This window comes from Petaurus breviceps, unplaced genomic scaffold, assembly GCF_028583685.1.
Source record: "Petaurus breviceps papuanus isolate PSGF00001 unplaced genomic scaffold, PetGlider_PUasm1.0 224, whole genome shotgun sequence".
Taxonomy (NCBI): domain Eukaryota; kingdom Metazoa; phylum Chordata; class Mammalia; order Diprotodontia; family Petauridae; genus Petaurus; species Petaurus breviceps.
The window spans coordinates 3,632,745-3,646,787 of NW_027185887.1; the positions used below are offsets into that span (position 1 = coordinate 3,632,745).

A 14,043-nucleotide genomic window follows, 5' to 3' on the forward strand; every position below is an offset into this window, starting at 1 on the left:
TGTGTGTGTGTGTGTGTGTGTGTGTGTGTGTGTGTGTGTGATGGTCCTCTTTGGCAATCAGGTGAAACCTATGAACTCAGAATAATGTTTGTTGTCTACGTTCATGATTGAAGGATATACTAAAGTTAAGTTAGAGGGTAATGAGAATGAAAGATGTATTTTATTTTTCCTGTTCAGGTTCATGGGTTGTGGACCTGGGTTAAGAACCTCTTGATCTAGTCCAACTTTCTCAGTTATTTTTGTTCTTTTTTATGTAACTTATTTTACTTTTTAAAATTAAAAAAAAAAAATCATTTATTTTCTTTTTCCTAGCTTTACTCAATGGGAAAAAAAAAAGAAAAATAAAACACTTGTAACAAATATGGATAGACAAGCAAAACACATTTCTGTGTTAACCATGTCCAAAAATGTATGTTTAATTCTGCATCTTGAGTTCATCACCTTTTTCTCAGGAGTTGGGTAGCATGGTTCAGCATGAGTCTACTGAACCATAGTTATTTGCATTTATAAGAGTTGGTCATTGCATTTATAAGAGTTCCTACCTCTTTCTACACTGTATCTTATAAATTGCTCTCTTGGTTCTGTTCACCTCATTCTGCCCCACCTTAAGCAAGTTTTCCCAGGTTCTGGTGGAACTGTCTGTCTTGTCATTGCTTATCACTATTACATTCATATACTGTAATTTGTTCAGACATTCTCTTAATTTCTAGTTCTTTGTCACCAGTAAAAGAATGCCTGTAAATGTTTTTGTAGCTAGGAGTGCTTTTCTTCTTCTTTTTTTTTTTTTTTTTTGGCGTTTTTGGAGATATAGATCTAGTAGTAGCATACTAATCAAAAGGAGTTCACAAATTACTTTTTGGACATAGTTTCTAATTGCTGTCTAGTATGACTAGTATGGTTGTACTGTTTTACATGTCGCACTATAAATTGTGTGTTAATGTGCTCGTTTTCCTTCATCATCTCCAGCATTTGTCATTTTCATTTTTCACATTTTTGCCAACTTGATGGGAGTGAGGTGGAACCTCAGAGTTGTGTTAATTTGCAATTTTCTAATTATTAGTGATTTTTTTCATTCAGCTGTTGATACCTTGGATGTCTTCCTTTGAAAACTGCCTATTTGCATCCTCTGACCATTTATCAGTTGAGGAATGGATCTTATTCTTATAAATTTGAATCCGTTGCTTCTTGTTCTTCAGTTGGATCCAACTTTTCCTGACCCCATTTGGGGTTTTCTTGGCAAAGACTGGAATGGTTACCATTTCCTTCTCCTGTTCATTTTATAGATATTTGAACTCAGGAAGTTGTTTTCCTGACTTCAGGCCCAACACTGTATCCACTATGCCACTTAGCTGCCCTTCAGTTATTTATCTATCTTGGAAATGAGACCTTTATCAGAGCAACTTGCTGTTCAGGTAGTTTTTCCCTCTTAAATTTTAGTTGCATTGATTTGTTTGTGCAAAAAATTTTCAATTTATGCAATCATAATTATCCATTTTATCTTATGCAGTCCTCTCTGTCCTTTGGTCATAAACCATTCTCTTCTCCATAAGAGTTTCTTCCTAGCTTCTCTGATGTGTTAATAATCAGACCTTCTATGTCTTCATGTTCTGTCTATTTGGCATATGGTGTGAAGTGTTGTTCTAAATCTAATTTCTGTTAGATTACTTTCTCGTTTCCATAGCAGTTTGTGTCAAATAAGAGCTTGCAGCAGTTGGAGAATTTGGGATTATTGAACATGAGGCTACTAAATTAATTTGTTTCTTATATGTTATGTACCTAATCTTTTCTACAAATTGATTTCTTTATTTTTTAACTAGTGGCAACTTGCTTTGATGATTACTGCTTTGCAGTATAGTTTGAGATCTGGTACTACTAGGCCCCCTTCTTTCCCACTTATTTTTTATTTTATCATTTCCCTTGAGATTCTTGCCCTTTTTGTTCCTTTGGATGAATTTTGCAATTATTTTTCTAGCTTTCTAATTCTATATTACTGGTATCTGTAGTGCCAACATGATGTTCACAAAACCTACGGCAGCTATGAATATGGTGGTGTAATTCTGAATATCAAAATATAACAAACTTTCCACGTGGAAGACAAAACCAAAACATTTATTCAAACACCAGAAAGCCAAATCCCAACACTGGAAAGTTAAATTCATCCTAGCAGCAAAGAATTCTATACATAATAACAATGCAGGGGACACCATCATCCCCAAGCGTTCTCACTGCTAGGGCCTTCCCACAAATGAACACTCATAGCTCACTGCCTGCTTCCTATCTCTCCCTCTGCTTTAACCAACTTCCTCTCAGCTCTGTTCCACCCCTTCAGTAAGCTTCTCCTACCTCAGGCTTTATGTGAATCAAACTCATGTGTCTTAGGCTTCCATGTGACTTAAGCAAGTCACATGGGCCTATTAATATATGAGAAAGATCTTCCCATTTACATTACCATTACATTTGGCCCTAAGATTTTTTGTATCCCTTACATAGCTTAATGGGAGTTTAGGGGTAACTAGTATCAACAGAACTTTACAGCAATATAGCAAGAATAACAGAAAATAAGCACATAAAACAGTATCTTAGGATGGGACTTGAGCACAAGCACCCCATCATTCCCCCCCATTGAATGAATGGGGCCCAACATCTTGGGTAAGGGGTGAAGGTATCTTCTTCCATAGTTACTTCCTGCTGAAATTGGACATTGAGCTGTCCTTGCCACAAGAGGTCCCATTCAGGAAGTCAGTTGTTTAGCTGGCATCCAAAGCTTGGTTGACATCAGGTCCAAGGGTGACACATTACAGTGATGGACAGGGGGTGACATCCATCCAACTAAAGTGATCAGGCATTTGCAGGTGGAAGATACTAAGCCTCCAGGAAATAAATCTAGTAAACAAGTTAAACAGACAAAAAGTCAAAAAGAAGCAAGGAGACAATAACCAGAAGCAGGATAAATATAGGGTCAGCTGTGCCATTGGAGTCCATGAATCTACTATCATAGCCTTAGTTATTGTTGTTTACTGTTTTCTTTTTTGCAGTTTTGGGGTCATTGTTCTGGCTAGAGATATACCTTCTTTAATCTGAGCTGGGGCCTGGCCAATTTCCTATTCTCCCTGCATGTGTGACAAATTTGAATATAATATTTCGGGAGGATTGGTAGGGGCAGTTCTTATTTGCCTGCTCAGTCTAATATTCAGTCCCTTTACTTGGTACATTTTGTATTGTTTATTAGTTGAAATACCATCCATTCTTCTAAAATCTATACCATCCATTCTTCTAAAATCTACCCCTGTTCTCAATAGAGTAGTAAACAGTTCTTTTCTTCTCAGTCTATTCTGACTTTGAATCTGTTGGCTGCTTACTCTTCTCTCTCAAGAAAATTTATCTTTTCCCCATTTCCCTAAGTCACTTAACTGTGAAATCTTATCTTGCACCTCTGAAAGAGAGTGTCCCGTCTCCCCAGTTAGTAGAGTCAGAATTAGATGCTTATAATCAGGAGGAACTATCTTCACTATGATATTTCTTTGAAGAAATGCTAAGGGAGTATCATGATATGCATTTGTGTCTCCCATCATAATTGCAGTCTTCATTACCTCTTCCTTTAACTTTCTCATACAGTCTGTAAGCAAGTACCAGGATCTGTCTCCATTAGGCCATATAGAGTCTGTAGGATACTATCTACTACATCCTTCTGCAGCTAAAGCTAACAGTTTACTTGCATTATTACGTCTTTGCATATGGTGATCCCTAAAAGCTTTGCTGTATGAAAGGATTCTGACAAATACCTATAAATTTCAAGCAATCTATGTTATCCTTTAATACTCCTCTGGCCCCTTCATCACTGATTCTCACCATCCAAGACTTATGTTATCAGTGACCTACTGCTGAGTAAAATCCTCAGTTACTTCCCTAAACACCATGTGACCTCCCTGGTTCTCCTGCTTTCTTCTTCTTATGGGGCAAACTTCTGCACTGGTAAAAACCTCCTCATCGGGGCAGCTAGGTGGTACTGTGAGTAAAGTGCTGGCCCTGGAGTCAGGAGGACCTGGGTTCAGTTCTGGCCTCAGACACTTAACACCCACACACAAAAACTAGCCGTGTAACCTTGGGCAAGTTACTTAACCCCAGTTGCCCTCCAAAAAGGCCAAACCCCCCCCCCCCAACAACAAAAAAACCCTCCTCATCTAACTTTGTTTCATTTTCTTCTTGCTCATTCTCCTGCTAATCATCAGGGCCCCAACTAGACCCAGCCTGTGCAAGGGCTGCATGCACATTTCTTTTGTTAATTTTTTTCTTCTTTTTCTGAGCCAAACCCACAATAGCCCTCTCTTCTGCTACCTGACTCGTTTGCTTTTTTAAAGGAGAGCCTAAATGCTGTGGCACAGAAAGATTCCCATGCAAACCAGCCAGCTCCCTTTTCATTTGAGCTTTCTCTTCTGCTTGTCTCTGCTTTTACATATAAGATGATAATATGTTAGCAAGGCCTAGACTCTCCTATACACCCCTGCCAGTTCTTTCCACGGTTCTATTGGTATTCTTTGCAAACATCTTTCCAGATCTCTAGGTTCTTGATTCCCAGTTTTCACAGAGCCCTGTGCTTTTAGTTCATTCTCTTGCTAGGGAGGAATAAGATAAATCCTCTCATCCTGGTATATTCATTTCTCTAAAGCTCTTCTCCATCCAAATAGAGATCTGATATTTTGTGATCCCATCCTCATCACCAAATGTAGCACCAATGTGATAATCATAGGACTGTGGCAGCTATGAATATGCCAGTGTAAAATTTTTTTTGGCATAATTCTGAATTGCAAAATATAACAGACTTTCCACATGGAAGACGGAACAAAAACATATATGCAAACACCAGAAAGCCAAATCCATCATAGCAACAAAGAAATTTGTACATAATAACAATGCGGGGGGCACTGCCATTCCCCAAGCCTTCCCCTGCTAGGCCTTTCTCACAAATGAACACTCACAGCTTGCTGCTTCCATTTGACTTAAGCAAGTCACATGGACCTATTAATGGATGGGAAAGATCTTCTCATTTACATTAGCATTAAGGCATGGCACTGAATGAGTAAATTAGATGAGGCTGTATTTTTTATTCTTATAAAAGATCAGCCTACCTGTGAGCTCCTTCAAATTTTCTAGTATGTCTTTTATTTCCACAGATAGTGTTTTATAATTGTATTCATGGAATCCCAAGTATTTACATACTCTGTAGTTAATTTTTTTTTCTTTTTGGAGGGCATTTGGGATTAAGTAACTTGCCCAAGGTCACATGACTAGTGTGTGTGTGAGTGTGTGTGTGTGTTGTGTGTGTGTGTGTGTGTGTGTGTGTGTGTTAAGTGTCTGAGGCTGGATCCGAACTCGGGTCCTTCTGACTCCAGGGCTGGTGCTCTCCTCACTGCACCACCTAGCCGCCCCCAACTCTGTAGTTAATTTTAAGTGAAGTTTCTCTTTCTATTTCTTCCTGCTAGGTTTTGTTGATAAAATGGAGAAATGCTGATGATAAGTCAAAGTATTTCTTATGATATTGTTATTTCAATTTCTGTTGTCTTAAGTACTTGGTACTAGTTAAAATTAAATTACTCTGTAGTACTTTTGGGAAGAGGCTTATTGAAGAATACAGTGACTGATTTGAAAACATTTTGAAATTTTTTAAAAGATAAAGTTTTTCTTTTTGTGAAAACTTTTTTTGAACTATATTAATTTTTAAAATAATTTACATTTCTATGTTTGACATTCTAATTTGCATTTATCAGCTTTTTGAACAACCCACATCAATGATACTAAATAATATTCCCTTTTAGTTATAGTATATAACACTTATGTAAAATAAACAATGAATAAAAAATAGATTTTTCCTACACTGTAAGATATTTTAGTCGATATAGATTTTTAAAAAATCATTTTCAATTCCACTGAAGAAATTTTCACAGTGTTGAATCTTGAAGAGAATGTGTTAGAATGGCTATGCATTCTTAGGGTGTTTCAGTAGAAGATTTTTTTTTTTGTTACTTTAAGTTCTAATATTTTTTACTAAATAAAAATTGCAAAAGAGAAGATTATGTCAATTGATATAGCCAAAACAACCATTGTTTTTGAGCCTTGAAAGTCTTTGAGAAGGCTTTTTTATTTTAAAGCAAAATATTGGTGTCAGTAATATGGAAATGGGTATAAATGTATATGTGTGTTTTTATAGTAAGTATATGTATATATTATTGACCTGTTTAAAAATTATACTTTTTTTAAAAAAACAAATATGATTCTTAGTATAACCATAGACAGTAGTTGAAAGCCTTTCTGATCTCTCTAGGAATGACAATTTCCCCACTTGTAGAATTTGTCACTTAAGAGAGGGTGACCTGCCTCAATACTTAACTATCCGAATCCATGGGATTCAGAGGAATTAGAGACTGGAGGGAGGAGAGGAAGTTCCCAAGGGAGACAGGCTTGTGAATAAATGTTGGTTTGTGCAAAGGCTAAAGGATGCTCTGGGTCTCTGTGCTGTTATGGCTTATTAACTTCTTTGTTACTATGATGGAATCGGCTTAATGGTTTTGGGATTCAGTTTTCTGGTGCCTGAATAAATGTTTTGCTTCTGCCTTCTATATGAAGTCTGTTATATTTTGCAATTGAGCACTATGCAGGTATATTTATAGTAACCGTTGGCGCTGTGAATATTGCATTGGCACTATGTTTGGTGATGAGAATGGATCATGAAATATCAGACTTCTATTTGGAGGCAGAAGGAATTTAAAGAAGAAATGACTATTATTAAGAAATGACTATGGCTTTACCATATTCCTTCCTAGCAAGAAAGTGTTCTAAAAGTACAGGGCTCTGTGAAAACTGGAAACTGAGGTTACAAAAGGGAGAACCTAGAGATTTAGAAATGTGTTTGCAAAAAATACCACTAAAACCAGGGAGAGTACTGCAGGCAGTGTGTAGGAGGGGCTGGGTTTTACTCATAGGTTACTGTATTATATATAATAACAGAGACAAGTTTTAACAAGAAAAAATTCAGATGGAGAAAACATTAGCTGTTTTGAATGAGGAGCTGTCTGAGCATTTGGGCCTCCTTTAGAAGAGCAAGCTGGAGGGTCTCAAGTGGTAAAAGAGAGGTTGTGAATTTGACTCAGAAAAAGAAGGAAAAAACTAGCAAGAAGAATGTACATGCCTCCCTAATACAGACTGAACCTAGTTGCCGTGACAACAACTGCCAGAAGAGTGCATGGGTAGAAAGCAATACAGTGTTACATGACCAGGCTTTTACAAGGGCAGAATTTTGTCCCATACTGAGAAGAAAGCAGGAGAATCAGGGAGGCCAAATGCAGTTTAGGGAGATAATTGAGGATTTCACTTAGCGGGAGGTTACTGATATGTTAAGCAGATTCACCCAAAGGATGGGAGAATGGTTGGTGTCTTGGATGGTGAGAGTCAGTGATGAAGGGGCCAGAGGAATATGGATAAATAGTGTGGACTGCTTGAAATATGTGTGTGTGTGTGTGTGTGTGTGTGTGTGTGTGAGAGAGAGAGAGAGAAACCTTTTGTCCAGCAAACTTTTACAGATTTTCATATGGCAGGAGGTAACAGTACAACCAATCTGTTAGCTTTAGCTGCTGATGGATGCAATAAAATATATCCCACTGATATTATGTGGCAACGCAGTATTCACAGAGCTGACAGCTACTGTAAATATGCCAGCATAGTGTTCAATCACAAAATATAACAGATTTTCCATATAGAAGACAGAAGCAAAACATTTATTCAGACACTAGAAAACTGAATCCCAAAACCAGTAAGCCAATTCCATCATAGTAACAAAGAAGTTAAATAAGCCATAACAGCACAGAGAGCCACAGCATCCTTTAGCCTTCCCACAAACCAACATTTACTTACAAGCCTAACTCTCTCCCTCAGGTGTGACTTCTCCTCCCTAAGTCTCTTAACTCCTCTGACTCCTAGCTTCCTGTGGGCTCTGCTTCCCCCTTCAGCAAACTCTCACCACAGGCTCCATGTAATTACATTCAGCCTGTTTAGGGGGCAGAGTACATTTTCAAAGCAGGGAAGGTCTCCAAATTCCCTTAGGCTTATTAAGGGGCAGGGAAGATTTTCAAATTCCCGTTACCATTAAATGTCTTTTGCTCCTTTAATCCCTCTGTACTTTTTTTTAGTGACTTGGACTACCCATGGTACTTATAAAGTTGACTAGAGGTTTGTGTTACACAGCTGAAAAATAGATTGTGCATCCTGGATGGGGGTAGGGAACCTGTGGCCTCAAGGCTGCAAGTGGCCACCTAGGTCCTTGGGTGCAGCCCTTTGACTGAATTCAAAATTCATAGAACAGATCCCCTTAATAAAAGGATTTGTTTGGTTTGTTCTGCAAAATTTGGATTTAGTCAAAGGGCCATACTTGAGGACCTTGAGGGCCACAGGCTCTCCTGGTATAAGAAGACTGGAAAGGTAGGAGGGGCTATTTTGAATGCCCAACAAATGCAAAAGTAGAAACCAAATTTTGTCTTCCCTGGAGGCTTTTGTATACTATTATGGTGGTACAAACACACATACATACAAGTGAATATAAAGTATATATAGAAAATCAGAAATTTCAAGAGATAGAATGTTCTGAGATAGATATTCTCACAACTGGGTGAGAATAGGTAGAGAACAGGAAAGGCCCTACTTAAGGAAATAGACCTTAGAAATGCTTTCCCATATATTTTTCGCCACTCTCACTTTTTCCTAACTTTTTATTTAAGTCACCAAGGTTTAGCATTTAGGGGATTGCTGATTTAATTTGGGGAATTTTATAAAATTCTTCATTCTTAGCAATGCATATTTGTGCATAAGTTGCAGTTGTTTTCATTTGTGAGAATTTTGTTAATATAATTATCACAAATATTTCAATGTATAATTATCACAAATGCTGTCACTGAGCTATTCTTTGAAGGAAGGTTGGAATCTGAAAGGTGGAAATGAGGATAAACAGTATTGTAGACTTGTGAAATGGCTTGGTGTGAGGGAATGTTTTGTTTGGGAAACTGCTAACAGGTAGGTTTGACTGGAGGGGTTAGAGTATAAGTGAAGAAGTAGTAGTATAGCTGGTAAGGAATATGGGAGTCAGATTGTGAAGGACTTTATGTTAGGTTGAGGAATTTGTATTTTATTCTTGAAGCAGTAGGGAACTACTACAGATTTTTGAGTAAGAAGGTGATAAAACCACAGCCGCATGTAATATTAGCAGGCTTTATGTATTATGGGACATAGTAGGGTTTCCACCATTGTAGATTTGAAATAAAACCAGACTTTAAATTTTTATAATTTCTGATAGATTTTGTGTGATAAGGTGGTAGAAAGTTCTCTACATTATCATTATAAAGTATGTTAGCATAAACTTAAATATCTTAGGTTAAAACAAACCTGTCATATTTAAAAACCCAACTTTTCATATGAGCTAACCTGTATAGTGCTTTGCAAACCTTAAAGCTCTCTATGGATACTAGCTATTATTATAAATTACTTTGCTATGGTGCCTTATGTTTTTGCTTGACAAGTTTATTTACTTTAGAAAATGTTTCTTCCAATTAGGACAGTGTTGGGTTTTTTCCCCCTTTAAATTTAACTTTGTGATATGCCACAAAGGTGCTCACCGTGGCATAGAAGTGTTCTTGGGTTCCTAAAGGTTATGCCAGTATATATGTTCTGGCCAGTCCTGCTATGCTAGAAATTGTTTGAATATCCTTACTTAGTATGGAGAGGCTCATCATCTGTTGTTTGGCTACTTAGTGATGAATTCTTTTTTTCTTTTAAAGCAATCGGGGTTAAGTAACTTGCTCAAGGTTACATGGCCAGTTATTTCTGGGTGTGGTGCTAAGTATCTGAGCCCGGATTCGATCCCCAGGTCATCCTGACTCTGGAGCCGGTACTCTTACTCGCTCTGCTACCTGGCTGCCCCAAGTGATGAATTCTTTTTTTTTTTTTTAAATGTATGTGGGTCATATTTATTTATTTATTTGTTTGTTTTTTATTAAGCAATCAGGGTTAAGTAACTTGCTCAAGGTTACACGGCCAGTTATTTCTGGGTGTGGTGCTGAGTGTCTGAGCCCGGGATTCGATCTCCAGGTTGTCCCAACACTGGAGCCAGTGCTCTTACTCACTGAGCCACCTGGCCGCCCCTAAGCAATTGGGGTTAAGTAACTTGCTCAAGGTTACATGGCCAGGTGTTTCTGGGTAGGTGCTAAGTGTCTGAGCCTGGGATTCGATCTCCAGGTCGTTCTGACACTGGAGCCGGTGCTCTTACTCGCTGTGCTACCTGGCCGCCCCATCCAAGTGATGAATTCTTTAGCCTTGGCCATCCACAAAACAAAGATTCAAAATTCCCCTTAATCTTGTGGGGGTGGCTAAGTAGCAGAGTGAATAGAGCACGTACCCTGGAGTCAGGAGGACCTGAGTTCAAATAGGGCCTCAGACACTTGATACTTACTAGCCTTGTGACCTTGGGCAAGTCATTTAACCCCAGTTACCATCCAAAAAGCAAAAAAAAAGTCTTGTGTAAACTTCTTTTGCTTTTGCTGAGAGGATGATGATAGAATGGTTGAAAAGGAGTTAGGGGGCACTAAGAATCAGAGTTTTTAAGATAGATCATGTATAAGCTTTAATTTGTCTGTTGGTACTCTAAAATGAGAGCTCCTTCTCTAGTGAACAGTGAGTAGTTATTCTGCTGGAAAAGCTGAATCATATCTGTTTTGATGTTGTCTCAATAAATCAAATTAGAATAAAGAAAGAAGTAGTCGCTAAATGAATGGATAACTTACAGTTATTCATTTGAGAGGCAAAGGAGTTGGCAGGTTTACCATATGCTTAGAGGCAACAAAAATATTTATTTGATCATTTCATGTTGAAATATTTGTGATAATTATATTTATAAAATTCTCAACAATGAAAATCATTGCAATTTCTGCACAGATAGTGGTTGCTAAGAATGAAGAAGAATTTGGTAAAATTCTCCATATTAAATCAGCATACATGCTGAAAACTTTGGGACTTTAAGAAAAAGTTAGGGAAAAGTGAGAATGGTGATATGTGGGAAATTATTCCTCCCAGAAGCATGAGAGATTAAAGAGTTTAAAATTACATAGCCTCACGATTTTACATCATGAATGCTTTGAGAAAAGAAATGGAAGGCACTGTACATGGCATAATGAGCACCAAATCCTCATCCAGTCAACATTTATCAACCACCAAATCTGTGCCAGGCACTCTGCTAAGCAGTGCGGATATAGTTAATAAAATGAAAGACAGTGTTGACTTCAAGGAAACACAAAAGGAGTCAGGAAAGGGGGGAGGTAGACCAGGGTACCCCACTTAGGAAGCGTCTTGTTGGTTGGAGTTGAAACCAGGCAGACCTGCAGATACAGAGCGAAGTTAGTGGAAAAGTCCAGTTCTGACCTCTATAAAGGAAGGCATTGGGAAGAGTTTTGTACTCCACCCTTCAGTAAGGGGGGAGATTGACAGAAAAAGACTAGTTGATATGGGAGTCATCCCTGAATCAGTTATCTGTGTACTCAGACCACTGACATGTCAGAGCAAAGATCAGTAAGAGTAAAACCTAGAAGTGATGATGATGATGATGATAATGATGGGGCAAAATTGTCATACAGTTGAAATAATTTTGAACCACTTATATTTAGATTCTAACACAAATTGAAAGTAAATAGATAATGAGGAATGGAAAAACAGACAATAGAAATGAAATTGCCACCAATTACAGTAATTTCATATGGAAATTTAAGCATCATAAATGAGTTAATCCCAGTGAAAAGATTAGAAGTGCCTAGAAAGTTTTTTAGTAAGCACCTGCCTTACTTAGTAGTAGAGAGTGAGATTGGACTTGAAATTTCATTGATATTGGGAGTTGTTAGTGAGGAACTTCTATGAATGCAGGTTGAAATTTTCTCAGAACTTACACAGTTTCCTGGAGCATGGTTAAGTCACTTGCCTAGGTTCACACAACTAGTGTAAGTCAGAGGCAGGGCATGAACTCAGATCTTCCTGGCTCTGAATGTAGCTATTTAACCATTATTCCACATAGCTTTACTTGCCAAGGAAAAAAGAGTTTGTGGCCAAAGGCAACACAGGCATACATTATGAACTAATTTGTAACATCCTTCTAAGAATGGTGGTTTTTTATGAGTCACATTATCTCAAAATAGAAGGAAGCAGTGATTGTTAAAAACCAGTTTAAAAGTTGTGTCAAGAGACACAAACAAAATTATTCCAAAAGCATATAAAGGTAAAGGTGAAAGTCAACAGACAGAAGGAAAAATGGAAAAAGATCTGCCAAGGATTTTCCAAAAACTTTTAAACATCAAGAACAGTAGCTCCACTATATTTGGACTCTGTAAAGGAGGAAGAAATGGCAGTAAAGAGTATGAAGACAGGAAAAGCAACCAAAGTGCACAAAAGTGTATATACAGAAGATAAGGTATGTGCTGAAGCTTCCAAAGTAGAGATCAATACTCAATGGAAAGGTAGGGGAAAATACCAGAAGTATAGTTAGCATATCAGAAAGACCTTAACAACTCCCTCCTCTCCCCCAAAGCCCTAGAAAACATCAACAGCTACTGTTCTGTACTCCAACTTCCCACTTCCTCAAATATCCAAAATCTTTTTTTTTTTTTTTGGAGCATCCTTGCTCGAGGTGGGTATTAATAGGAAGTAAACTGGCTTTCACAAATGATATCCAGTAGTGGACCACATCTTTACATTTTACATTTGACTAAAAGATGTAAAAGAATACAAGATCCTCCTGTGTTTAGTTTTTGTAGAATATGAAAAAAGCATTAAATTGAGTAGAGCAAAATTCTATCATAAAGATTCTTTCAACAAGTATCTCTCATCCGTATATTAGAAATATTCAAAGGTTCCTTAAAATATATAACAACATAAATTACCTTGTTCAATGACCCTCTGATTTCAAATATCAGGCATGGCATAAAACAGATATGTAATGCTTGCCAAAAGGTGTTGCCCCTGTGATAGAAGAGATCCAGTATAGAGTTGAAGTAGTCTCTTTATATGGCAAAGTTCTACATATGCTCCTGTTTGTGTATGACATTGTGTTGATTGCATTTAGCTATGGAATGTTGCCTGTCTTTCTTCTGGAAGAAATTTATAACTGTTCAGAAGTGTGGGATAAATATCTATAAAGCAAAGACCAAATGGATGAAGCTTGTCTATTGTCCAGATTGTGACATGAATTTAGATCAATGTGACTAGTGCCCTCTCTCATTTAATGTTGAGTTCACCCTGAAATTTCATAAAAATATCCTCAATGAAGAAGTTCTTACCAAGAGCTTTTCCATATCCATATCCATATCTATATCTATATCTCAGATCTATCTATCTGTATCTCAGATAACTGGATTCAGAGTTGAATGGGAGGAGAGAACATACTATTAGTCTTTGGGGAATTGCAAAATAGCTTTAATGATCTCAAGCTTACCTTGGAAGTAAAAGCCCATCTTTTTAAATGCCACCATTCTAAAAGTTTTGCCATGTGGCAAAAGATGGGATGAGAATAAGAAATAAATCTCATACACTGTGAAATGGATGTATAAACATGGTAGGTATGATCAGGCTCATGGCCTAGGAGGAAGTTCAAAGAATAGGATTTAAAGATGTTATCAAAGAAATGTACGGTTAGGAAGATGGGTATATGGTGAAACCAACCCGTGGATATAGACAAGAAATGCACAGGTTGAACAGTAAAAGATGTATTAGTCTCCACTGTTGGAGTAAACAACCAAATTGATCAGATTGCAGAATAATATTAATACTATAATACTTAACTGAAACTATAATATAAATACTACTACTACTACTAATAGTAACAGTGTTATTATATAGTGCTTTAAGATTTGCAGAGCACTTTACCATGTCTTTTGATCCTCATAACAATCCTTTGAAGCAAGTTGCCCATTTTGCTAATGGGCAAATAGGCTGAGAGAGATTAAGTGGTTTGCCCAAGTTTACACA

At 37.4% G+C, this 14,043-nt stretch overlaps 1 protein-coding gene across 3 annotated transcripts in view; it reads left to right on the forward strand.

Annotated features, from left to right (window-relative positions):
• ZNF236 (zinc finger protein 236) overlaps window positions 1–14,043 on the forward strand; it is a 219,578-nt gene that overhangs the window by 15,451 nt on the left and 190,084 nt on the right. The window lies entirely within an intron of this gene.